The sequence below is a fragment of the Oncorhynchus mykiss genome, chromosome 6 (genome assembly GCF_057628025.1).
Source record: "Oncorhynchus mykiss isolate SJ-2025 chromosome 6, ASM5762802v1, whole genome shotgun sequence".
In the NCBI taxonomy this organism is placed as follows: Eukaryota; Metazoa; Chordata; class Actinopteri; order Salmoniformes; family Salmonidae; genus Oncorhynchus; species Oncorhynchus mykiss.
Genome location: NC_143027.1, coordinates 54,742,889 through 54,770,841, shown reverse-complemented (window position 1 = coordinate 54,770,841; position 27,953 = coordinate 54,742,889). Strand labels below are relative to the sequence as shown.

Below are 27,953 nucleotides of genomic sequence, written 5' to 3'. Positions count from 1 at the left end.
CCATCACTAACATTGAGTGGCTGCTGCCAACACACTGACTCAACTCCAGCCACTTTAATAATGGGAATTGATGGGAATTGATGTAAAATATATCACTAGCCACTTTAAACAATGCTACTTAATAAAATGTTTACATACCCTACATTATTTATCTCATATGTATACGTATATACTGTACTCTATATCATCTACTGTATCTTTATGTAATACATGTATCACTAGCCACTTTAAACTACGCCACTTTGTTTACATACTCATCTCATATGTATATACTGTACTCGATACCATCTACTGCATCTTGCCCATGCCGCTCTGTACCATCACTCATTCATATATCTTTACGTGCATATTCTTTATCCCTTTACACTTGTGTGTATAAGGTAGTAGTTTTGGAATTGTTAGCTAGATTACTCGTTGGTTATTACTGCATTGTCGGAACTAGAAGCACAAGCATTTCGCTACACGATACACTCACTCTGCTAACCATGTGTATGTGACAAATAAAATTTGATTTGATTTGAGAGGCTTCCATTAAAGAACACCCTCTGTGTTCTGCTAGACAGGTAACTCTTTATCCACAATATAGCGGGGAGTGTAAAGCCATAACAGCAGCAGACTATGATTGATAATGTCAAAAGCTGCACTAATGTCTAACAAAACAGCCCCCACAATCTTCAAATCATCAATTTCTCTCAGCCAATCATTAGTCATTTGTGCTTGTTGAATGTCCTTCCCTATATGCGTGTTGAGGTTCTGTTATCAATTTGTTTACTGTAAAATAGCATTGTATCGGGTGAAACACACTTTTTTCCAAAAGTTTTCTAAGGGTTGGCAACAGGCTTCTACCGCCAAGCCATAAGACTCCTGAACAGCTAATCAAATGGCTACTCAGACTATTTGCATTTCCCCCACCCCTGCCACTCTCTGCTATTATCTATTCATAATCTAGAGGCAAAAGAAACGCACACCTGTTTAGTCGAGGTGCTGGGTAGCAGGGTGGAACACTTAAAAAATAAAGGATGCAAAAATATTTATGTCCAACGTTTCGACAGACAAGCTGTCTTCATCAGGGTATAATGACAAACACTGCAGGATGACTCATTTATGTAGTGTCAAAAGACACACAGGTGTCTGTATTCATGGCCGGATGTGGCCTGATATCATTGGTTCATTCTCATATATTAAAATAGCATACAACAAAACATAAATGGATAGCGTACAATCATATTTGTGCATCTGAGCTCCTAGAGTGTGCGGCGCTCCTTTATTTTGTAATTATCTATGCATAGCCACTTTAATAACTGTACCTACATGTACATTAATACCTCAATTACCTCGACCCCGGTGCCCCCTGCACATTGACATTTGACTCTGTACCGGTAACCCCTGCTATTGTTATTTACTGCTGCTCTTTAATGATTTGTTATTCTTATCTCTTACATTTTGGGGGGATTTTCTTAAAACTGTGTTGACGGTTAAGGGCTTGTAAGTAAGCATTTCACTGTAAGGTTGCATTCGGTGCATGTGACAAATACAATTTGATTTGAGGCTGACTCCTCTGATATTTGAGCCACTAAAGGGGGCTTTACTACTCATAGGTAGCGGAATACCTTTGCTTCCCTCCAGGTCTGAGGGCACATACTTTCTAGTAGGGTTTTTCAGTAATTTTCCATCCAAGTTGTCAGACTCGGGTGGCATGTCACTGTTGAAAGACAACGATAATTTTTTTCACCTCTTCCACACTTCATTTCTGAAATAAAAAATGACGAAGCTTATCTTTCATGATTTGGTCAGATATACTTGGATGTGTAGTGTCAGCATTTGATGCTGCAATGTCATACCTAAGTTTGCTAATGAAAAAAAACATGAAAGTAGTTGGCAATATCAGTGGGTTTTGTGATTAATGAGCCATCTGATTCAATGAATGATGGAGCTTAGTTTGCCTTTTTGCCCAAAATGTAATTTAAGGTGCTCCAAAACATTTGACTATCATTCTTTGTCCATCACCTTTGTTTCATAGTTTAGTTTATTTCACTTTTTATTCAGTTTAGTCATTTGATTTCTCAATTTGCAATACTTTTGCCAATCAGTTGTGTTTGCCATACCTTTTGCCTCATCCCTCTTAACCATACCATTTTTCAAATCCTCATCAATCCAAGGTGATTTAACAGTTTTGCCAGTCATTTTCTTAATGGGTGCATGCTAATTAGTGACAGGAATAAGAAAGTTCATAAAAGCTTCAAGTGCAGGGTCTGGCTGCGCTTCATTACACACCACAGACCAGCTAATACTTTTTATATCATCAACATAAGAATCACTACAAAACATATTGTATGACTTCTTATACCCTATATTAGGCCCAGCCTTTGGAACTTTGGTTTTCCAAGATATGTCTACTACATTGTGATCACTACATCCGATGGATTTGGATACTGCTTTAAAGCAAATTTCTTCAGCATTAGTAAAGATGTGATCAATACATGTTCATGATTTCATTCCTGTGCTGTTTGTATATACCCTGCTAGGTTGACTGATAACCTGAACCAGGTTGCAGCCTCTGGTTACAGTATGAAGCTTTTCTTGGATGGGAAGCTTGATGAAAGCCAGTCAATATTGAAATCACCCAGAATAATACATCTCTGTTTTTATCACATACATTATCAAGCATTTCACACATATTATCTAGATACTGACTGTTAGTACTTCGTCTATAGTAGCTTTCCACAAAAATGGGCTTTAGGTGAGGCAGATGAACCTGTAGCCATATTACTTCAACAGTATTTATCATGAGACCCTCTCTAAGCTTTACAGGAATGTGGTTCTGAATATAGACCGCCATTGGCATTCTTGTATTTTCTGTAAATGTTATAACCATGCATTTATACCACTGTATCATCAAAGGTATCATCGAAGTGAGTTTCAGAGATTGTCAGAATATGAATGTCATCAGTTACTAGCAAGTTATTGACTTAATGAACCTTGTTTCTTAGGCTACATATGTTAACATGGGCTATTTTTAGCACTTTTCTGGGATCCTTGATTGTTTTCATTGCTTTACTGGGAAGCATAGCAGAAGTAGACATGCTCATGCAATTTATGTTAGTGCAGGGTGAGCTGGACTTCCTACTATGGCACACTGCCTCAGTGCTAACAGCTCATAGGCACTTGATTACTACATAAAATAGCTGTGGGATCAGCAGAGGCGTTCAGAGCAGTTAGAAGGACATACATTAGGTTACTTACATTGTGTTTTCCAATGCCCCTGGGACAATGTACATTTGCTGAAGCATTATGACAACTCAGCAACACAATGATAGGGATTAACTGAGCTGGGCTTGGGTCATTGATAAGTCATTGTCTCAACGCAGCCTTATAATGCTGTGAAAGGGTCCAGGAACCCAAATGATTTGGGTGGATCCCATCCTTCTTATAAAACAAGCTTTGTTTCCAGAAGGTATCAAAATTGTCACTAAATGTTACTACCACATAATGTCATTGAATCCCACATGAACTATGAAAGACTACATTTTCTGATGCTGGTTTGAAATGTTTGGGAGCAGCTTATCGATGTATCATTTGAATAATTTGTATGTTTGAATAATTTGTATGTTTTAAGATAATGGATAAAGTGTTCCACTCTGAAATTGTATAACAGTGTGAAATGTTTGAGAATCATAAGAAGATAAATCTGAGGATCTGTAGATCTGTTAGAGTCATAATACTAGGGTATTATGTTCTTTAGTAGGGATGTAAGCAGAGTGAAGTTGTAAAACAGATGATAGAAAAACATTCAAGGTTTTCAAACCAAGAGGGCCCTAACGGGGGAGGGGAAGTGAAAGACTTGAAGAATGTGACAAGATTGATGGTTCTTTCTCTATAATGTGGTCAGTGGAAAAAATACTGGCTGTTTGAGTTGTTTGAGTAGCCTAAAGATAGGAATGTGTGTGTATTATAAAAGGACTGGGTCCTAATTTTTTACTTTAGAGCTCTCGTGAATAAACTGTACGAACCTTTTGCAAAATCTGAGAGACTTTGCCCAGTTATTATTGAACCCAGGGTCTTACAAACCTCTGGAAATTGGTCAAAGATTAAAGGATTGTTGAATTATCATCACTGGGATTGAAAATTCTCATGACAAAGGTGCAGGTAGATCAGGCACCAGTGCAGGGAAGCTATTCCTTATGTCAATCTGCTCCGAACCTTTCGCAGTCACTTCCGTCCGCTTAGCAGCATGCCACTGCCTTCAGCTTCCACGACTTGTGACATGGAACCAGTGCTGATTGGAACAGTCTTTTTGCTGTTCTCCGTCTACTTCATTACAAGATGAAGGAGGAGAAGCAGATGGAGGCAATACTTTGTAGAAGCATCTTTGGCAATGAGTCTTTCTGGGTAAGTCACTTTCCACACCTGGATTGTGCAACATTTGCTAATTATTCTTTTCTAAATTCTTCAAGCTCTGTCAAATTGCTTTTTCATCATTGCTAGACAACCATTTTCAGGTCTTGCCATAGATTTTCAAGTAACTTTAAGTCAAAACTGCAACGTAGCCACTCAGGAACTTTCATTGTCTTCTTGTTAAGTAATTCCAGTGTAAAATTGGCCTTGTGTTTTAGGTTGCCCTTCTGAAAGGTAAATTCATCCCAGTGTCTGGTGGAAAGTAGGCTGATACAGGTTTTCCTCTCGGATTTTGCCTGTGCTTAGCTTCATTCCAATTATTTTTCTAACCTCCTGAAAAACTCCCCAGTCCTTACTGATTACAAGCATAACATGATGCAGCCACCACTATGCTTGAAAATATGGAAAGTGGAACTCAATAATGTGTTGTAATGGATTTGCCCCAAACATAACACTTTGTATTTACGACAAAAAGTGAATCGTTTTGCCACATTTTTTTGCAGTATTACTTTAGTGCCTTGTTGCAAACAGGATGCATGTTTTGGAATAGTTTTATTCTGTACAAGCTTCCTTCTTTTCACTCTGTCAATTAAGGTTAAACTCTAACAGTTTTAAAGTCACCATGGCCTCATGGTGAAATCCCTGAGCGGTTTCCTTCAACTGAGTTAGGAAGGATGCCTATATCTTTGTAGTGACTGGGTGTATTGATACACCATTAAAAGTGTAATTAATAACTTTACCATGCTCAAAGGGATATTCAATGTCTGCTTTTTTTTTACCCATCTACCAGTACGTGCCCTTCTTTGCAAAGCATTAGAACACCTCCCTGTAATTTGTGGTTAAATCTGTGTTTGAAATGTACTGCTCAACTGAGGGACCATATATTTGAATGTGTAGGATACAGAGAGGAGGTAGTCATTTAAAAATCATGTTGAACACTATTATTGCACACAGAGTGAGTACATGCAATTCATTATGTGACTTGTGAAGCACATTTTTACTCCTGAACTCATTTAGGCTTGCAATAACAAAGGAGTTGAACAGGTATTTACTCAAGACATTGCAAATGTACATTTTTTATTCATTTGTAAACATTTGGAAAAACATAATTCCACTTAGAAAGTAAGGGGTATTGTGTGTACGCCAGTGACATAAAGTCTCAATCTAATCCATGTTAAATTCAAGCTGTAACACAACAAAAACAAATTTAAAGTCAAGGGGTGTGAATACTTTCTGAAGGCAGTATAAAATACTCATGTGTTTTGTTGTCGTGTTGAGTGTCTTTACACAATGGAATAAAAATGTGTGTAATTCCTATTGAGATGAGTGTGGTGTCATATCAAAGAAGAGGTTGTGCTCTTTTAAAACTAAGCTAACTTGTAATTATAATTTATTCTTTGTTTTTAGCTATGTCTATTTGTTTGAAATGTGTGATGAAATTGGCTTGATTTTAAAAAAGCTCAGTAATCTACCGCAGCATTAAGGAATTCTATTGTGGTCTAAAGGGTTAAATAGCCTTTTCTGAACCTTTATTGTGCAGTGAATCATTGAATGGTAACTAAACCCATAGACAATGAGTCCTAGGGCGGTGGCAGTCGTGACATTTTGGCACCCGGGGTTTGTCAAGCAAATAACTTCCGGCCTCACGTTAAATAATATAAAACACACTTAGCATCTCCTGTCTTCCATGTATAGCCTGCAAGCCACTGATGCAGACCTTCGGAACGTCTATATTTAAAAAAAGTCAAATCCATGTAATATAGCCTACACCATCACCATAAATCCATTATTTATATTGACAGGTCTAAAGAAACATGATATGAAGAAAATCTGGTTTATTTCAGAAGAATAGAATAGCATTCTATGCGTTGTCCTTATTTTAGGCCCTGATTTAGCTACAGTTGAAGTCAGAAGTTTACGAACACTTAGGTTGGAGTCTTAAAACTCGTTTTTCAACCACTCTAACAAACTATAGTTTTGGGAAGTTGGTTAGGACATCTACTTTGTGCATGACACAAGTGATTTTTACAACAATTGTTAACAGACAGGTTATTTCACTTATAATTCACTGTATCACAGTTCCAGTGGGTCAGAAATGTATATACACTAAGTTGACTGTGCCTTTAAACAGCTTGGAAAATTCCAGAAAATTATGTCATGGCTTTAGAAGTTTCTGATAGGCTAATTGACATCATTTAAGTCAATTGGAGTTGTACTTGTGGATGTATTTCAAGGCCTACCTTCAAACTCAGTGCCTCTTTGCTTGACATCATGGGAAAATCAAAATAAAATCAGCCAATACCCCAATACCTCATCCTTGTGAGCAATTTCCAAACGTCTGAAGGTAACACATTCATCTGTACAAACAATGGTATGCAAGTATAAAACCATGGGATCAACCAGTTGTCATATCTCCTAGAGATGAACTTACTTTTGTGTGAAAAGTGCAAATTAATCCCAGAACATAAGCAACGGAACTTGTGAAGATGCTGGAGGAAACAGGTACAAAAGTATCTATATCCACAGTAAAACAAGTCCTATAACCTGAAAGGATGTTCAGCAAGGAAAAGGCCACTGCTCCAAAACCGCCATAAATGTCACACCCTGACCTCAGAGATCCTTTTAATTCTCTATTTGGTTAGGTCAGGGTGTGGCTAGGGTGGGCAAATCTATGTTTTCCACTTCTTTGTTGGCCTGGAATGGTTCCCAATCAGAGGCAGCTGTCTATCGTTGTCTCTGATTGGGGATCATATTTAGGCAGCCTTATCCCACCTGTTGTTTGTGGGATCTTGTTTTTGTGTAGCTGCCTGTGAGAAGCCCAGAATCTCACATTTCGTTTTCTTCTGGTGCGTTTCATATTTATTAAACATGTGGAACTCTAAGTACCCTGCGCCTTGGTCTAATCATTCAGACGATCGTGACAATAAAAAAGCCAGACTACGGTTTGCAACTGCACATGGGGACAAAGATCATACTTTTTGGAGAAATGTCCTCTGGTCTGATAAAACAAATATAGAACTGTTTGGCCGTAATGACCATCGTACTGGTTTTAATGACATCACAAAATAGAAAACAATATGACATTAGTTTTCTATAGCTCCCCACTGACCATTCTTCACATTCTTATATTAGAAATATTGATCCAGTATTCACTTTTGGATGTGTTAGAGTTTCGACGGGAAAAGCTGTCTGTTAACAAAGTTTATCCTTTGGTTGATACTAAAGGGGGAGAAAGAGCCCCCCTTCTCCTGTAATTTACAACAGGGTGTGAACTGTCATACCGGCCCAGTTCCCTCCTCCCCTTTTCTGTGGGTGACAGAAGGTCTGGTCTTGTCAACCATTGTCAAGCTGATCTGACCCATTGTGATCCTCACAGGGCAGTTAGGACAAATATATTAAAAAATATATATTCTCAGCTCCACTACTTCCCATGGCTATGCTCAATGGGTTCCCCTGAATGAATAAAAGTCAAACAAAATAGAAGTCCTGGATGGCAGGGAGCTCGGATCCAGCGGTGAACTGGGTTGTACGCAGTACCCTCTGTAGCACCTTACCGTCGGATGCCAGGCAGTTGCCATACCAAGCAGTGATGCAGCCAGTCAAGATGCTCTCAATGGTGCAGCTGTAGAACTTATTGAGGATCTGATGGCACATGCCAATCTTTTCAACCTCCCGGGGTGGGAAGACGCATTGTGTTGCCCTCTTCACAACTGTGTTGGTGTGTTTGGACTATGGTTGTCACAACAACAGTATGGCAAGGAAACAAACCTTACACTAATAGGTTCTCCTACTGCCACAGTTTGTATTTGTAATTGTATTTATTAGTGATCCCCAAGCTACTCTTTCTGGCTCCCAAACACATTAAGGCACTTACATCATCTGTACCGGGCAGATGGCAGACAGCGTGTATGGCATCGGGTGGGCGAGTGGTTTGCTGATGTCAACGTTGTGAACAGAGTGCCCTTTGGTGGCGGTGGGGTTATGGTATGGGCAGGCGTAAGTTACAGACAATGAAAACAATTGCATTTTATCAATAATGCAGAGATACCGCAACGAGATCCTGAAATGGTGGTCACACCAGATACTGACTGGTTTTCTGAACCACGCCAATGACATTTACATTTTTACCTTTATTTAACTAGGCAAGTCAGTTAAGAACAAATTCTTATTTTCAATGAAGGCCTAGGAACACTGGGTAAACTGCCTTGTTCAGGGGCAGAATGACAGATTTTTACCTTGTCAGCTCAGGGATTCAATCTTGCAACCTTTTGGTTACAAGTCCAACGCTCTAACCACTAGGCTACCTGCCACCCCATAAATGAATATCTGTATTCCCAGGTATGTGACATCCATAGATTAGGGCCTAATTAATATATTTAAATGGCCTTATATGAACTGTAACTCAGTAAAATCTTTGAACTTGTTGTATGTTGTGTTTATATTTGTGTTCAGTGTATAAACTGCTACAGACCTATATCTATCCTACCCTGCCTTTCTAAGGTCTTCGAAAGCCAAGTCAACAAACAGATTACCGACCATTTTGAATCTCACCATACCTTCTCTGCTATGCAATCTGGTTTCAGAGCTGGTCATGGGTGCACCTCAGCCACGCTCAAGGTCCTAAACGATATCTTAACCGCCATCGATAAGAAACATTACTGTGCAGCCGTATTCATTGATCTGGCCAAGGCTTTCGACTCTGTCAATCACCACATCCTCATCGGCAGACTCGACAGCCTTGGTTTCTCAAATGATTGCCTCGCCTGGTTCACCAACTACTTCTCTGATAGAGTTCAGTGTGTCAAATCGGAGGGTCTGCTGTCCGGACCTCTGGCAGTTTCTATGGGGGTGCCAAAGGGTTCAATTCTTCGACCGACTCTCTTCTCTGTATACATCAATGATGTCGCTCTTGCTGCTGGTGAGTCTCTGATCCACCTCTACGCAGACGACACCATTCTGTATACTTCTGGCCCTTCTTTGGACACTGTGTTAACAACCCTCCAGGCAAGCTTCAATGCCATACAACTCTCCTTCCGTGGCCTCCAATTGCTCTTAAATAAAACTAAATGCATGCTCTTCAACCGATCGTTGCCTACACCTGCCCGCCTGTCCAACATCACTACTCTGGACGGCTCTGACTTGGACAACTACAAATACCAAATACCTTACGTGGACAACTACAAATACCTAGGTGTCTGGTTTGTAAACTCTCCTTCCAGACCCACATCAAACATCTCCAATCCAAAGTGAAATCTAGAATTGGCTTCCTATTTCACAACAAAGCATCCTTCACTCATGCTGCCAAACATACCCTTGTAAAACTGACCATCCTACCAATCCTCGACTTCGGCGATGTCATTTACAAAATAGCCTCCAATACCCTACTCAACAAATTGGATGCAGTCTATCACAGTGCAATCCGTTTTATCACCAAAGCCCCATATACTACCCACCATTGCGACCTGTACGCTCTCGTTGGCTGGCCCTCGCTTCATACTCGTCTCCAAACCCACTGGCTCCATGTCATCTACAAGGTAGATGTACAAGGCTAGGTAAAGTCCCCCCTTATCTCAGCTCGCTGGTCACCATAGCATCTCCCACCTGTAGCACGCGCTCCAGCAGGTATATCTCTCTGGTCATCCCCAAAACCAATTCTTTCTTTGGCCGCCTCTCCATCCAGTTCTCTGCTGCCAATGACTGGAACAAACTACAAAAATCTCTGAAACTGGAAACACTTATCTCCCTCACTAGCTGTAAGCACCAACTGTCAGAGCAGCTCACAGATTACTGCACCTGTACATAGCCCACCTATAATTTAGCCCAAACAACTACCTCTTTCCCTACTGTATTTATTTAATTAATGTATTTATTTTGCTCCTTTGCACCCCATTATTTTTATTTCTACTTTGCACATTCTTCCACTGCAAATCTACCATTCCAGTGTTTTACTTACTAAATTGTATTTACTTTGCCACCATGGCCTTTTTTTGCCTTTACCTCCCTTATCTCACGTCATTTGCTCACATCGTATATAGACTTGTTTATACTGTATTATTGACTGTATGTTTGTTTTACTCCATGTGTAACTCTGTGTCGTTGTATGTCTCAAACTGCTTTGCTTTATCCTGGCCAGGTCGCAATTGTAAATGAGAACTTGTTCTCAACTTGCCTACCTGGTTAAATAAAGGTGAAATGAAAAATAAATAAAAATAAAGGGAAACGTTGTGTTTCATTATGTATTTATTTTTCCTGAATTTCATTGAGTAGGATAGTCCTCCCCTTCCTCCACTAAGGAGACTCCACTGGTGCAATTGGTTCTGAGGTGGAGAGTGAGCAGGAGAATAGCTATATAAAATAAAAAGTCAGGTCATCTTTACAGCACACTTATAAGAATGCACACACGTACAACCCCCTTCTTTGTATTAAAAGATAACAGAAGGAAAAAACATGTTTGCTTTTTTTGTTCCATCATGTTTGAAATGCAAGAGAAAGGAAACACAGCATTATTCCAGCTTAGGCGCAATTTAGAGATTGCCCACTAGATGGCTGGCAGCAGTGCACGTGCAAAGTTTATACTGATCCAATGAACCATTGCATTTCTGTTTAAAATGTTGTGTCAAGACTGCCCAAATTTGCCTAATTGGTTTATAAATACATTTTCAAGTTTATAACTGTGCACTCTAAAACACTAACATGATATTATTTCACTGTAATAGCTACTGTAAATTGGACAGTGCAGTTAGATTAACAATAATTTAAGCGTTTTGACCATATCAGATATGTCTAGACACTGGGAAATGTTCTTGTTACCTAAAATATCATGCTAATCACATTAGCACACGTTAGCTCAATTGTCTCGTTGGGGTACACCTATCCCGTAGAGGTCAAGGGCTTGTAGGTAAGCATTTCACTGTAAGGTCTACACCTCTTGTATTCGGCGCATGTGACAAATAACATTTGATTTTATTTGATTTATGAGCTGATCTCAGTTGGCGGTAGAACACAGGGAGAGGACAGGGATGGCTGTTCATTGGCTGGTTCAGCCTTCCAGAATGTTCCACAGGCCCATGGCCTCCCCTCAGGCGTCAGCCAACCACTGGCTCCCAGGTCCATTACCCAGAATTATCCCTGAGGGCTGATGGGAAAGAGAATGGACTGGACTGAAAACAGGGATGGCAAGAAGCTGGATGGACAGGGAGAAGGGAGGGTGAGGAAGTAAGGAAGCCCAGGATGGAAAACTTCTGCGTGGAGGGTGGAAAGGAGAGGGGGCGAGAAGGAAAGTAGGATATGGATCACGGAGGAGAGAGAGTGAGAGGAGAGGCGGATTGCTGTATGTGCTGGGCTAAAGACGAAAAACATTAAGTTTATCGATCCCGTTGAGGGAGCAGATATTTTTTGTATATGACAATTAAATATTCTTATGATTACAATAAAATACAAATTCTTGCACTATATATCAGAAAATGATATTTCCACCATTGTTTGCTCAGGCAAATTTGCCAAACTACCAATTATAACTCCTGCTTATAACCTTAGTGATGTAGGCAGCCAATGGCCTACTTCTATCTAAGATGTTAACACAGACTCACGTGAAATCACATGCCCGAAGACTGAAATAAGACAAACATCTGTTTCCGATTCCACTTGAAATAACTACAAAACCCTGCAAGCTCCTGCACGTCATCTCTAGCTGACACCTTTGCTAACAGATATTGTGTCAATTTAAAACTTACAGTTCACAGAATTAACCATTTAAAGAAATGTTGTCAATTTATTCATTACTATACTTAGCTAACATTAGATATTTCAACCAGAGATTCTTAGCTTTGTCTCGATTCGGCAGTCTCGTCCAGATCATAATGATCAGATCATAATCATAATTTGTAGTTCTTTATGATAGCCACATTAGCATTTCACTTTTGGGGGGTAAATACAGGTGTATATATTGAAGGTGAGTGTATTTCTTCTGCTCGTGTTGAGGTTCCAACCATTTCAAACATATAGCTCCCGGCTCACGTTTGCTGGGCTCTGAGATTCAGCCTGTGGTACTCTATAGGATTCTCACAATCCTAAAGGATATTGTGTCACCTGTACAGTGGCAAATTTAGCATGTACATCTCGGTGGAGCAAACAAAAAAATGTGGGATGCAGGCCAGCCAAGGAACAACACAACACTAAACAATACATTAATTGCACTATAACGGTGACAAATGGTGCCCACAAACTGTTAGGGCCTACAATAAAGCTGTCCCAACAGCAGTCCCAACATCTTACCACTGCTACAGTTCATTCCGCGTCATTTACTGCCTTTAAAAAAAAAAACGTAACTGATATGGCTGACTTGCAAATGGGGTTTCTAATGACAATTGAGACGCACAAACTATGGCATAAGGGGACGACAAGCGGATAAGAGAAAATCTGTCATTTCGATTAAGACATTAATGAGCGAGCTAGGACGGACGTAGTCAATATTTGTTCAGCCCTTTTGTAATGTACAGCAACAGGATTCATAACATGGGCCGATCTTACATATAAACAGACAATGAAAGCTCTTACAATATTTGATGATTACATTTTTCTAAAACCGGTTATAGGTAAACAATCACACACCGGCCACAAAGATGTGTTTACAATACCGCGTTGGTGAAAACAGACCAAATTATTACAGTGAGGCACATGGGCTACTAACAGCTTCCTACACAACACAACACCTAACCTGTTAGAGCTCTAGGGGCGCTATTTCATTTTTGGATAAAAAACGTTCCCGTTTTAAGCGCAATATTTTGTCACGAAAAGATGCTCGACTATGCATATTTGGACAGTTTTGGAAAGAAAACACTCGGAAGTTTCAGAATCTGCAAAGATTTTGTCTGTAAGTGCCCCAGAACTCATTCTACAGGCGAAACCAAGATGATGCATCACCCAGGAATTAGCAGAATTTCTGAAGCTCTGTTTTCCATTCTCTCCTTATATGGCTGTGATTGCGCAACGAATGAGCCTACACTTTCTGTCGTTCGCCCAAGGTCTTAGCAGCATTGTGACGTATTTGTAGGCATATCATTGGAAGATTGACCATAAGAGACTACATTTTCCAAGTGTCCGCCTGGTGTCCTGCGTCGAATTCGGTGCGCAATTGCCAGCTGCTTCTACTTTACCATTTGATTCAGGGGAGAAAGCATGTGTCCAAGAACGATGTATCAATGAAGAGATATGTGAAAAAAACCTTGATGATTGATTCTAAACAACGTTTGCCATGTTTTCAGTCGATATTATGGAGTTAATTTGGAAAAAAGTTCGCGTTTTGAGGACTGAATTTTCGGATTTTTTTTGGTAGCCAAATGTGATGTATAAAACGGAGCTATTTCTAATACACAAGGAATCTTTTTGGAAAAACTGAGCATCTGCTATCTAACTGAGAGTATCCTCATTGAAAACATCAGAAGTTCTTCAAAGGTAAATGATTTTATTTGAAGGCTTTTATGTTTTTGTTAATGTTGCGTGCTGGATGCTAACGCTAATGCTAACGCTAAATGCTAACGCGAAATGCTAACGCTAGCTAGCTACTTTTACACAAATGATTGTTTTCCTATGGTTGAGAAGCATATTTTGAAAATCTGAGATGACAGTGTTGTTTACAAAATGCTAAGCTTGAGAGATGGCATATTTATTTCATTTCATTTGCGATTTTCATAAATAGTTAACGTTGTGTTATGCTAATGAGCTTGCTGATAGATTTACACAATCCTGGATACAGGGGTTTTTTCATAGCTAAACGTGACGCAGAAAACGGAGCGATTTGTCCTAAACAAATAATCTTTCAGGAAAAACTGAACATTTGCTATCTGAGAGTCTCCTCATTGAAAACATCTTAAGTTCTTCAAAGGTAAATGATTTTATTTGAATGCTTTTCTGTTTTTTTGTGTAAATGTTGCCAGCTGAATGCTAATGCTAAATGCTACGTTAGCCATCAATACTGTTACACAAATGCTTGTTTTGCAATGGTTGAGAAGCATATTTTGAAAATCTGAGATGACAGTGTTGTTAACAAAAGGCTAAGCTTGAGAGCTAGCATATTTATTTCATTTCATTTGCGATTTTCATGAATAGTTAACGTTGCGTTATGGTAATGAGCTTGAGTCTGTATTCACGATCCCGGATCCGGGATGGGGAGATCAGAAAGGCTAAACAACGTTTTTCCCGAGTGCCCAGTTGTCTTGAACTCACAGTTAGCCACTGATTCCTTCCCAAACAACTCATTGTTGAATTTGCGATTTCCAACTAATGTTATGTCCAATGAGCACCGAGACGTTTTATCTCTGATTTCTCTTCAAATGACAAGGATTGAAAAGGATTTGATTGTCGACTTGATTCATGGTGACGACTGCTAGCTAAGATTTTGAAAGTATGATGTTGACATGATCAGTCCAACCAAAGCTACTGTAGCTATAATGGGATTGGATGTCATTCTATCTGCGGCCAATGACCTTGAGCCTTATTGGATGGTCACTTCTAATATAACTATATGGCAGAACCCAAGGGGCAATAAACTATCAAAATAAAGAAAGTCGCACACTCCATGTATCTTCCAGCGTTTGAATGGGTATTTACCAACATTTCGGCATCACTGTGCCTTCCTCAGGGGGCAAACAATTTTGAGCTCTAACCTTAGAATTGGGGATGACGTACTGTCCCATGAGTGACAGACAACTGAGCCAATCAGGCACAACACTGTATTTTCTGTACAGAAACCCAGCCTAAAACCCCAAACAGCAAGCAATGCATGTGTAGAAGCACGGTGGCTAGGAAAAACTCCCTAGAAAGGCCAGAACCTAAGAAGAAACCTAGAGAAACCTAGAGAGGCACACCTGCATTTGTGTAGTTCCTCCCATTCTTCTCTGCAGATCCTCTCAAGCTCTGTCAGGTTGAATGGGGAGCACCACGGGCACAGCTATTTTCAGGTCTCTACAGAGATGTTCAATCTGGTTCAAGTCCGGGCTCTGGCTGGGCCACTCAAGGACATTCAGAGACATATCCCGAAGCAACTCCTGCGTCGTCTTGGCTGTGTGCTTAGAGTCATTGTCCTGTTGGAAGGTGAACCTTTGCCCCAGTCAGAGGTCCTGAGTACAGTGGAGCCGCTTTTCATCCAGGATCTCTCTGTACTTTACTCTGTTCATCTTTCCCTCGATCCTGACTAGTCTCCAAGTCCCTGCCGCTGAAAATCATCCTTACAGCATGATTCAACCACTACCATGCTTCACCGTAGGGATGCTGCCTCCAGACGTGACGCTTGGCATTCATGCCAAATAGTTCCATTTTGGGTTCATCCGATCAGATAATCTTTTTTCTCATGGTCTGAGAGTCCTTTAGGTGCCTTTTGGTAAACTCCATGCGGGCTGTCATGTGCCTTTAACTGAGAAGTGGTTTCCGTCTGGCCACTCTACCATAAAGGCCTGATTGCTGGAGTGCTAAAGAGATGGTTGTCCTCATGAAAAATTCTTCACAGAGAAACTATGGAGCTCTGTCAGAGTGACCATCAGGTTCTTGGTCACCTCCCTGACCAAGGCCCTTCTCCTCCAATTGCTCAGTTTGGCTCAGTTTCCATTTAAGAATGATGAGGTATGATCAAAATCTATTCATCTCTGGTATTGGTATGAACCGTGACTAAACTATTCAATTTCCCTTCACTTCATAACCTCAAAGTGAGCTTCAGAGAGTTGGGATTCCATTCATTTTCCCTTTCATACCCAGAGCTCACCTCCACACCCCAATCCTGCCAGCCTAGAAATTAAAACTAGAACATTAGGACTGTGTCCGAAATGGAACCCTATTCCCTATGTAGTGCACCAATTTTGAATAGAGCCAATAGGACACAGACTAGTTGTTTTCATGATTTCCCCGATAGATATCTTCAGAGAAAATGAAAACTTCCATCCACTCCATTCAACCCTCGTTGTAGAAGAAGGAAAACTATCAAGATGACGGTTGATTATCCAGCCTTGTTCCTCCATTCAGAAGTCAGCTTGTTCCTCATTGAGTGGAACGACATGATAATGTATTCACCACCGTGAATAGAGAACGTCTATCTGAGAGTTAGGATAAAAGAACAATTAATGAGCCAGTGGAAGTCTGTTCGGGAAGAAACACACACAGGCGCACACACACACACAGACACAAACGTGCATGTGCATGCAAGCGCACAGGCAGGCAGACAGGCGCGCACGCACACACACACACACACACACACACACACACACACACACACACACACACACACACACACACACACACACACACACACACACCAGAGAATCTGATTAACAAGCAGTCAGGAATGAGATATTACAGAGAGAGAACATATCACACAGCTAGTTAGTTTAGCTCAAGCTTCCCCCCTATCTGCTAGGACAGTGAGTTATTATACTGGGTTCCACATGAGAGACTCAAATGACAGATTGTTTTGTGCAATCCTGTCTCGTCTTGCTTTGACTACTCATAAATCCTACATTCAACCTATGTTCCAATTCTCAGAACTTTGAGGTAAGGTAAAACAAAATTATTTTTGAAGACTGAAAATTGGATACAGAGCAAAGACATCCAAACAGGCTCAGTAGAGATACAGGGAGACTGAGAAAAATGAATATCTCTTTGTTGTCTTGTTTATGTTTACTTGGTTTTATAAATCAGTCTTCTTAACCTGGTTCTTCTACTCTATCCACCTAATGATACTCACACAAAGGCTGCTACTTCAGTCCCAGTATGTTGAGGGTTAATGATGTTTATTAAGGCTGATACTCTGGATACCCCACACAACCATCTGGATAGGTGTGTGTGTGTGTGGTAGTGTTTAACTACACTTGTGGGGACCAGACTTTGGACAAACTGGGGACATTTTGTTGGTCCCCACAAGGTCAAATGTTATTTCTATGGGGTTTAGGGTTAAGGTTAGAATTAGGTCTAGGGTTAGGAGCTCAGGTTAGTTTTAGTGTTAGGAGCTAGGGTGAGGGTTAAGGTTAGGTTTTTGGGTTAAGGTTAGGCTACGGGTACAGGTTAGGGAATATAGGATTTTGAATGGGACTGAATTGTGTGTCCCCACAAGTTTTGCTGCGCAATACTGTGTGTGTGTTTGGAGCTGTGTGTCTGGAGCTGTGTGCCTGGAGCTGTCAAATTACTTTTCCCAGGGTGCAAAGCGGTCTACAACAGAACCATATCCAATCAGATGGCCCAGTCCTCTGGCACGCTGTAGTGTCCCTTCTCTTCCCTCTTCTTTCCTCAGTTCAAGGTATTTTTTCTTTTATCAACACGTTCCCGATCTCTCCACTTCTAGACTCATTCCCTCTCCTCGACTCCATCCCTTTTCTTCACTCCCTCTTCTCTTCAGAAGTCACTCATTCTTTTCCCCTGTGCTTGATCAACTCCCTCTCCAATCTTTGACTCATTCCCTCTTGGCTCCTCTTTCCTCCTGCTCCTCTCATTCCCACGAGTCTTGATTCCCTCTCCATTCTTGGAGTTTTAGGGTTATGCCACCCCTTGATCAGACGGAATCTGTGTGTGTGCAAGTGTGTGTGTGTGTGCGTGCTTGAGTGTGCTTCTCTAGAATGTCCAACAGTCCCTCAATCTCAGGGTTATGGCACGCGTCATATGGGAAAAGCCCCTTACATCTCCCAACAGCCAGCAACATGACATTTAGAAAACACTTCAACACTCCAACAGCATCTAAAGAGCCCTGAAGCCCAATCTACAGCCATAAAAAATGAAGAGCCTACAGCCAGAGAGTGACAGTTGTGTGTCTGGGGGGCAATCAATCCTCATAGGCTTTAAACTACAGCTTCGATAGGGAGTGCAGACTGTGCACAGCTGGGTGTCTAGAGGGGTGTTGGCTGGTCTTTTAGGTTTGGGGTAGAGAAAGAGTGATATAACTAGTTCAAACGGTTTGTAGGCAAGCTTATGTGTATAAGGTGAAAGCGGTCCTCTCCTGTCGTTCAAAGATGAATGAAATCACAGACCATGTTCAACCAAGATAAACATGTACACACAGACACACACTTTGTACTATTCAACGACGATCACCCAGCTGGAACACAATGGCCCAGAGAACCCGCTCCTAAAGACCCTGTCACAGAATGTTGCCTAGCAACCCCATATCAACACACCCCTCGGAATTCAAAATCTTTTTTAAAATTTGTATTATTATTTTTTTTTACAGACAACAGTCATTCTGAAGGATGTGAGGGACAGGGTCCCCCTGTTACTGAAGCAACATTGAACAATCGAACAGTCTTGCCAACTCCTATTGACAATGACCATAGGAGTGGGTAAACCAGTACAAACAGATCTGGAACCAAGCTAACCCAGATTAACAGTACATCCTACACCTACACCCATTTCTCAAACTTCAAACACTAAATCAACTATCATTAAATAACAAAGCAAACAGCTTAAAATCCCTCTCATTCTGGTGTCACACCAACTGTACATAAACTACTAGAATTCTGTGTAAACTACACTGAACAAAAAATATAAACACAACATCTAAAGTGTTAGTTCCATGTTTCATGAGCTGAACTGAAAGATCCCAGAAATGTTCCATAAACGCAAAAAGCTGGTTTCTCTCAAATGTTGTGCACATATTTGTTTACATCCCTGTTAGTGAGCATTTCTCCTTTTCCAAGATTATCCCATCCACCTGACAAGTGTGGCATATCAAGAAGCTGATTAAACAGTGTGATCATTACACAGGTGCACCTTGCGCTGGGGACAATAAAAGGCCACTCCACAGTGTGCGGTTTTGTCACACAACAAGATGCCACAAGCTGCCTACGTTGTTTAAACTGCAGACCACATGCAACCACGCCAGCCCAGGGCTTCCACATCTGGCTTCTTCACCAGGGGGCTCGTCTGAGACCAGCCATCCAGACAGCTGATGAAACTGTGGGTTTGCACTACCCAAGGAATTTCTGCACAAACTCCCTCAGCGAAGCTCAACTGCGTGCTCATCGTCCTCACCAGGGTCTTGACCTGACTGCAGTTCGGCGTCGTAACCGACTTCAGTGGGCAAAGGCACACCTTGAATGGACATTGGCACGCTGGAGAAGTGTGCTCTTCACAGATGACTCCTGGTTTTAACTGTACCGGGCAGATTGCAGATTGTGTATATGGTGTCGTGTGGGCAAGTGGTTTTCTGATGTCAACGTTGTGAACAGAGTGCACCATTGTGGCGCTGGGGTTATGGTATTGGCAGGAATAAGCTACGGACAACGACACAGTTGCATTTTATCAATGGCAATTTGAATGCACAGAGATACCATGACGAGATCCAGAGGCCCATTGTCGTGCCATTCATCCGCCGCCATCACCTCATGTTTCAGCATGATAATGCTTGATAATGCGCCATGTCACAAGGATTTGTACACAATTCCTAGAAGCTGAAAATGTCCAAGGTCTTCCATTGCCTGCATACTCACCAGACATGTCACCCATTGCGCATGTTTGGGATGCTCTGGATTGATGTGTATGACAGCATGTTCCAGTTCCCACCAATATACAGCAAATCCGCACAGCCATTGACAGGCCACAATTAACATCCTGGTCAACTCTATGTGAAGATGCTATGGCGCACTGCATGAGGCAAATGGTGTCACTGCAGATACGGACTGGTTTTCTGATCCACGCACCTACCTTTTTTTAAGGTGCCTGTTAACAACAGATGCAGATCTGTATTTCTGGTCATGTGAAATCCATAGATTATGGCCTAATTAATGTATTTACATTTACTGATTTCCTTATATGAACTGTAACTCAGGTAAATCTTTGAAATTGTTGCTTGTTGCGTTTATATTTTTGTTTACAAGGAGGATACCAGACTTGTACTGTAAAACTATTTGAAAAGGGGTGCATGGCTCAATGTCTAACTTTTACTAAGTGCTCTATCTAGGTTTATATAAGTGTGCTGCCCTTTGCTAGGGCCTGTCCAATGAACCATAGGTTTACTCAGAAGTTAGAACAGTCTCCCCTCGCTCTTTAAACCCCAGGAACCGGAGGAGAGGAGAGACGGAGAGTGAGGGGAGGAAAAATAGAAGAGAGAGAGAGAGGTCAGAGGGAGAGTTAAGCATCAGTGAGCTTTGAGAGGCATTGGGAGATTCTCTCAGGTGGAAGAGAGACCCTGAGTTTGGGATGGTTTGTGTGTGTGTGTGTGTGTGTGTGTGTGTGTGTGTGTGTGTGTGTGTGTGTGTGTGTGGTGTGTGTGTGTGTGTGTGTGTGTGTGTGTGTGTGTGTGTGTGTGCGCAGACTTAAGTGGTCATTAAAAAAAACCTGCTGCCCATAGTGCACTCTGTCCCTCTAAGCTCTTAAAACATTTAAGACCCCCAAAGGATTCTGAGTGCAAATGAGTCTGGGCAAGTTCCCTGAACAGATCTAGGATCAGCTTACTGTTTCCCCAATTCTAGTGGGAAACACGAAACTGACCTTGGATCAGCATCTAAAGGGGCAACCTCATCATACACTGCACTCTATCGAATGGACACAGTGCAGTGGATAACAACATTGCAACAGATAACTAGGTATGGATAGTTTGTATAGACCAGTCCTAGCCCCAGTCCAGTTCAACTGTCCAGTCCACTTCACTAGAAAAGTACAGTACAGTAGCTAGCCAGGTCATCTGAGGAGAACAGGGTGCAAACAAGGTAAGACCATCATACAACGTTAAAAAATGTTTTCTGCCTCTGAAAGGCCAAGTTACCTCGAGGGAGGAGAGAAAGGGAGAGAGGGATTTACATGTACAGTGGGGCAAAAAAGTATTTAGTCAGCCACCAATTGTGCAAGTTCTCCCACTTAAAAAGATGAGAGGCCTGTAATTTTCATCATAGGTACACTTCAGACAAAATGAGAGAAAAAAAATCCAGAAAATCACATTGTAGAATTTTTTATGAATTTATTTGCAAATTATGGTGGAAAATACGTATTTGGTCAATAACAAAAGTTTATCTCAATACTTTGTTATATACCCTTTGTTGGCAATGACAGAGGTCAAACATTTTCTGTATGTCTTCACAAGGTTTTCACACACTGTTGTTATTTTGGCCCATTCCTCCATGCAGATCTCCTCTAGAGCAGTGATGTTTTGGGGCTGTTGCTGGGCAACACAGACTTTCAACTCCCTCCAAAGATTTTCTATGGGGTTGAGATCTGGAGACTGGCTAGGCCACTCCAGGACCTTGAAATGCTTCTTACGAAGCCACTCCTTCGTTGCCCGGGCGGTGTGTTTAGGATCATTCTCATGCTGAAAGAACCAGCCACATTTCATCTTCAATGCCCTTGCTGATGGAAGGAGGTTTTCACTCAACATCTCCCGATACATGGCCCCATTCATTCTTTCCTTTACACGGATCAGTCGTCCTGGTCCCTTTGCAGAAAAACAGCCCCGAAGCATGATGTTTCCACCCCCATGCTTCACAGTAGGTATGGTGTTCTTTGGATGCAACTCAGCATTCTTTGTCCTCCAAACACGACGAGTTGAGATTTTACCAAAAAGTTATATTTTGGTTTCATCTGACCATATGACATTCTCCCAATCTTCTTCTGGATCATCCAAATACTCTCTAGTAAACTTCAGATGGGCCTGGACATGTACTGGCTTAAGCAGGGGGACACGTCTGGCACTACAGGATTTGAGTCCCTGGCGGCGTACTGTGTTACTGATGGTAGGCTTTTTTAGTTTGGTCCCAGCTCTCTGCAGGTCATTCACTAGGTCCCCCCGTGTGGTTCTGGGATTTTTGCTCACCGTTCTTGTGATCATTTTGACCCCACGGGGTGAGATCTTGCGTGGAGCCCCAGATCGAGGGAGATTATCAGTGGTCTTGTATGTCTTCTATTTCCTAATAATTGCTCCCACAGTTGATTTCTTCAAACCAAGCTGCTTACCTATTGCAGATTCAGTCTTTCCAGCCTGGTGCAGGTCTACAATTTTGTTTCTGGTGTCCTTTGACAGCTCTTTGGTCTTGGCCATAGTGGAGTTTGGAGTGTGACTGTTTGAGGTTGTGGACTTTTATACTGATAACAAGTTAAAACAGGTGCCATTAATACAGGTAACGAGTGGAGGACAGAGGAACCTCTTAAAGAAGAAGTTACAGGTCTGTGAGAGCCAGAAATCTTGCTTGTTTGTACTTATTTTCCACCATAATTTGTAAATAAATTCATTAAAAATCCTACAATGTGATTTTCTGGATTTTCTTTTCTCGTTTTGTCTGTCATAGTTGAAGTGTACCTATGATGAAACCTATGATTACAGGCCTCTGTCATCTTTTTAAGTGGGAGAACTTGCACAATTGGTGGCTGACTAAATACTTTTTTGCCCCACAGTATATAGACAGAGATGGAAATGAAGAGCAGAGGAGCATGGGGTAGCGGAATGAGAGAGAGAGAGCAAGAAAGAGAGTACACTTACCAGAAATGTTCTGTGTGTCACAGGGGGCTGAGGCAGTTGTCAAGTTTCAGCTTTCTTTCTTCAATGTTCACTGCCCTTTTCCCCTCTTCAGAAATAGAAGCTTGACCTCCAAATGGAAAGAGAAAGGGAAGCCATTTTGTATTTGTGTTTATTATGGATTCCCATTAGCTAAGCAATAATGCAAAGCAAAATGAATTAACAATTAAAAAAAAAAAACATTACATTCATAACAGATTTCACAACACAATAAGTGGGTGCCCTCAGGCCTCTACTCCACTACCACATATCTACAACACAAAATCCATGTGTACGTGTGTGTATAGTGCGTATGTTACCGTGTGTGTGTGTGTGTATGCTTGTGTCTGCCTGCTTCACAGTCCCGCTGTTCCATAAGGTGTATTTTTAACTGTTTTTTTTTATCAAATTTTAATGCTTGCATCAGTTAGTTGATGTGGAATAGAGTTCCATGTCATGGCTCTATGAATTCTGATTGCAAAGAAAACCTCTTACCAGCACCATACGCAGACTCCTAAAATATTCACAACCTTTCATCAAAAAGCTCAAACTGATGCCTTATTCTCTTTTGGAGGAATTCATTTTCGGGAAAATGTATCTTGTTGAAGATAGTTGATAGACACCAGGGAGGTTGGGGTAAAAGCGTAAGCAGGTTAAATGCGAGTCAGGAACAATGCCTATGAATTATCAAGAAGCTCCAAATGAAAAAAAGGCACAGCGCAGAAAGCTCAGACGCTAATCACATTCATGTAATTGAATTGTTCTGTAGAGAGAGGAGCACTGTGCTGTATCCTCATGCTAATCTGAGTAGCGCTCTCAGAGAGCAGCATCAACACATCAGTCACAATACAGAGATCAAAACGTTGACGTCCTCACATGGATAAAAGAACGCACCAGCTTTGGTTGAGAGAGGAGGAGAGATGTTTCGGTGAGAAAGTAATGCGATTTGAATAGAAATCGTATGAAAATACTTACTGTAAAAGGAGTGTTGAGGGAATTAGGATGTGAAATATGGTCACTAGAGTGGAAAATTAACTTGTATGTGTAACGTAAAGGAGAACTTCTACAGTTGCGCAAGAGAGAGAGAGAAGGGAAAGAGTGATATAAATGAACGTGATCCATATAAAACTGTCTAGACTATGAAAGAGACTGATCCATAGTAAGTCAGTTTGATCTGGAGAAGGCAGCCATGTGGTTCGATGGGCTGGGGAAGGTGTGTGACTGACAGACAGAGACACACACAAACAGACGCACGCTCTCTCTCATACGCATGTGCACACACACACACACACACACACACACACACACACACACACACACACACACACACACACACACACACACACACACACACACACACACACACACACACACACACACACACACACACACACACACACACACACGATTTAATCCAAGCTGGCAGACCACTGGAGCTTGACTAGCTGACGTTCCACAGTACACACACAAATACACACACCTGAGCAGCTCGCGCACACACACACCAGCAACTGCAGACCAAGCCCAAGCTTTTACCACAAAACCATCATTGCGTGTCCATGTTGCAAGGTGGCGTGTTAATCCCAGGAGGAGGGGGGCTCATTTTGATATGGGACGTAAATATGTTCTTAAACCCCCCCCCCCCAACCAGTCGGCGTGGATCGAATAAAGAGGAGCAGGAAAACCAAGCAGGAAATGTCAGACCTACTGAGACACATTAGGCCTATAGTCAGAGAGGGAGGTCAGATTTCTCACATTTATAACCCACAAGTCAATTAAACATCGAGTCCATGTTGGTTCAATGTCATTTCATTGAAATGACGTGGAAACAACAATGATAGAACCAGTTCTTGGTCCGTGGGAAAAGCCTACATTACAGGTAGGAAGATATCACACAATGTTTTCGTCCGTTTCTTCATTTGTCCTAGACATTGGTGGACACCGTAACATCTGAACTCCATATATCGCTGAAGGTGACTGGTGAGGTAAAAGCATGAAGAAACCGTTAGAGAGAGAGAGAGAGAGAGGCACTATAATGGGAAGTTTGTCTGAATTGAATACAGGACACAGATGGTCGCACTCTCGCTCTCACAATTTCACCAATAAAGTCAACAGACATGTTTGTTGTACATAGAGAGAACATTGCTATTATTGTCTTCACTTCCTGTAACACAGATAATATATAGTAGGTACAAAACCTTGCACAGTGTCTGATTACATTTTACACTGTTTCTCTGTAACACTATAACATGTTGTCTTCCTCAGCCTCTGAAATGCCGGCAGAGTGCACTAAGTGGGGTAGTAAAGCCAGCAGTAAACAGAGGACCCATCCATTACAGCACAAATCCATTACCTCTCTCTCTCTCTCTCATTTCATGTTTCTCTAAAGTTATAAAGGACAAGGGAGGACCTGGACTCTCAGTCCAGTGTCCGAGCAGCTGTTCCTCGTGCACCTAGAACCTAATGCTTCATTTCAGCCTAAATATGTATCATTGAACTTGCCAAATGCATTGCCTTTCATATGTGGCATAAACACAACCAGTCGCAATGTTGTAATCCGATTAGGCTACTTGAAAAGTATCCGGTAGTCCTTCAATATAATTCCGGCATCCTCAAAATGGCTTGACATTAGCAAGGTTGCCATTCTACCTGTTCATGCGAGTAAAGCACATGTTGGATAAAGATTTCAAGACATCCCGGGAAAGCATGCAATTTATTAGTCCACATATAAAACGAGTTATGATTAACTTCACAGGTTGGTGAAAGTGCACGGTGATGAGCTTGACGCTACTTTCAAAGGAATAATCGAGGGTCTTATTCTGGTGACATGATGCTCAGCCCTTGGCTGCCATTTGACAATGAAAAAAATTCTCTCACATTTTTGTCCATAATAATTTCATCGTGTAATAGGCTATACCCGCAATGTATCTGGAAGCTGTTGCCTAGAGCCAATACCAGAGTAAGCACATTTTCATACCAATGCACATTTTTTTTGTGTGACAAAACCATCAGTAGGCCTAAAGGTGAAAATGTGATGGAAACCTATTTCACTGAGTTTTAATTCGGTACATGGGAATTTAACAGTAAAAGTTATTTTTTTACGTGCCCTATGTATTTGCGCACAGACTTCTATCCGCAACAAGTCAATTTGATGGAAACACAACTGATGAGAAAATGCAGATATTGTTTTTATGCAGATCTTGGAAAATTAACATAAAAATGTGTTTTCAATTGGATGGAAACCTAGCTACAGACACCCTAGAGACTCTGGAAAGTGTGCTAGTACGTTGTCACTTCGATTATGACAGCACATCATGGTTGAACAGCAGCCTCAAACAGCTAAAGAATACGATACAGACCAGCCAAAACAAGTTTGTAATAATTGTACTTAAACTCCCCCTTGTGCCTTCAGAAAGTACTCAAACCCTTTGACTTATTCCACGTTGTCTTGTGTTACAGCTTGAATTCAAAATGGATGCAATAAAACATTTTCTCACCCATCTACACACAATACCCCTAAAATACCAAGTGAAGACATGTTTTTAGAAATTCTTGAAAATTAAATAGAAAAATATCTAATTTATATAAGTATTCACACCCCCGAGTCAATACTTTGGAGAAGCACCTTTGGTACCGATTACAGCTGTGAGTCTTTCTCATCTCTTTCCACACCTGGATTGTGCACTATTTGCCCATTATTCATTTCAAAGTTCTTCAAGCTCTGTCAAATTGGTTGTTGATCATTATTGATTATTCACAACAATGCTTAAACCACATCAGGGGACCACCTTTGAGTTCTAGGAAAAGAAAAGTTATCTTCAATTCAGTGTGCATGCACTGTTTGGTTAGAGGTGTTTCTGTAGTGCAGAATATTGCTGCAGGGAGCTTGCTTCCATTCAGCCACAAGAGCATTAGTGAGGTCGGGCACTGATGTTGGGCGATTAGACCTGGCTCTCAGTCGGCGTTCCAATTCATCCCAAAAGTGTTCTATGGGGTTGAGGTCAAGGCTCTGGGCAGGCCAGTCAACTTCCTCCACACCAGATCTCAACAAACCATTTCTGTATGGACCTTGCTTTGTGCTCGGAGGCATTGTCATGCGGAAACAGAATACGGCCGTCCCCAAGTGGTATGGCCTACCACTTCGCAGCTGAACCTAAACATCAGCTGCTCAGCGGGACTTTGACAAGCAGACTAGGGTGTTTCAGGGCTGGATTAAAAGCCAAGCCTGCACACCCAGGAGCTCTCCAGATGGTGGATTGACCACATGTTGACAAGTTCCAAGTTCCAAGTCATGGAGAAGACATGGAAAATGTGACTGATCCCTTAACAGTGAATAATCCATGGTCTCTATTGCATAATATAATGGACTGACTCGGGAAAAAACAGCTCCTGCACTTCTTTCATCCTCAAGTCAAGCTCTGTCTGAAACCAAGTTACATGTTTCTCAGTGCACAAAACACGCACACAACAATAGAACAAGCTATACCGCCACATTCTCCCGCATAAAAATCAGCCACAAAATGTTGGCACCGTTGCAATGAAGCCTTGGCCTCCAGCATGGGAACAGAAGAGGAATATATTGTGCAGTAGTCTCAGGTAACACGCGCGCGCACACAAACTTTGCCGTTTCATCAGCCTCTTTAAATACCTCAAACCCTACAGAAGCCCGTGGATCATGCGAATCATCAATCGTCAGAAGATTTATAACCTATTTATTGACACGTTATGTAGTGTCCTGTAATACCTTGCTTGAAATGAGACACATTTGGTCATTCTTAACACATACAAACATGTCTTATATCATATGACGCTGTGCTTACTATAAAGTCAGATACATTTTGGTCATTCATAACACATACATAAAGGCTTAATGATGTCAACACAAATGTATTACCTCTAATGGAATTATCATTAACAGCTAAAACAAAAACTTTAAAAGACAGGTTCAAACCATAACTTTCCTTTTATTTATATAGTTTTTTAAACAATACAAATACATGAAGTTTCAAAAAGTTTATCAATGCAGTTACATTAAACATTACAAAGGGCTATGAAGGGAAATCGTAACACTACAGCACACAATGACATTCTAGACGATTCTGAG

At 41.2% G+C, this 27,953-nt stretch overlaps 1 protein-coding gene and 1 long non-coding RNA gene across 3 annotated transcripts in view; one reads left to right on the top strand and one right to left on the bottom strand.

The window, feature by feature from the left end:
* The window catches only part of LOC118964910 (uncharacterized), a 450,019-nt gene that overhangs the window by 315,191 nt on the left and 106,875 nt on the right, over nt 1-27,953 (top strand). The window lies entirely within an intron of this gene.
* Nucleotides 1-27,953, bottom strand: part of LOC110526161 (xylosyl- and glucuronyltransferase LARGE2s) — a 216,520-nt gene that overhangs the window by 101,090 nt on the left and 87,477 nt on the right. Inside the window, exon 2 of the mRNA XM_090238199.1 lies at nt 22,835-22,940. The gene's annotated coding sequence lies outside the window, so the exon portion shown is untranslated. The remainder of the gene's footprint in view (nt 1-22,834; nt 22,941-27,953) is intronic.